This window comes from Penaeus monodon, chromosome 25, assembly GCF_015228065.2.
Source record: "Penaeus monodon isolate SGIC_2016 chromosome 25, NSTDA_Pmon_1, whole genome shotgun sequence".
In the NCBI taxonomy this organism is placed as follows: domain Eukaryota; kingdom Metazoa; phylum Arthropoda; class Malacostraca; order Decapoda; family Penaeidae; genus Penaeus; species Penaeus monodon.
Window position 1 is genome coordinate 16,129,860 of NC_051410.1, and position 393 is coordinate 16,130,252.

The window sequence follows — 393 nt, forward strand, 5'->3', positions numbered from 1 at the left end:
TGACAACTAAATATCACTAAAACAAGTGATATTTCTTATAGTCAATTTAGACTTTTTCTGATAACTTTCAGATAAAAAAATGTAAAAATGAAAATGGGACAACGTGCAGCCAAAGGCTCTCTCAATTTCCGCAGCGTTTTGCAACAACGGAATTGAATTCATGGAAACAATACTGAGATAACTGACATGGGATCAAAGGCTTTCATGAGGTTTTGATACGTGACTGATGTGACATTTTCCCTTTCTTTGTGAGGGGAGTTGGCGCGACACTGACATAAAGCAAAATGCTGATGATAGTGAACTAATAATATCATTCAGGTATTAAAAGCTCAGTTGCTTTATACAGTGAGGATGAGCAAATAAATATTCGCATAATATTCACACACACAGACT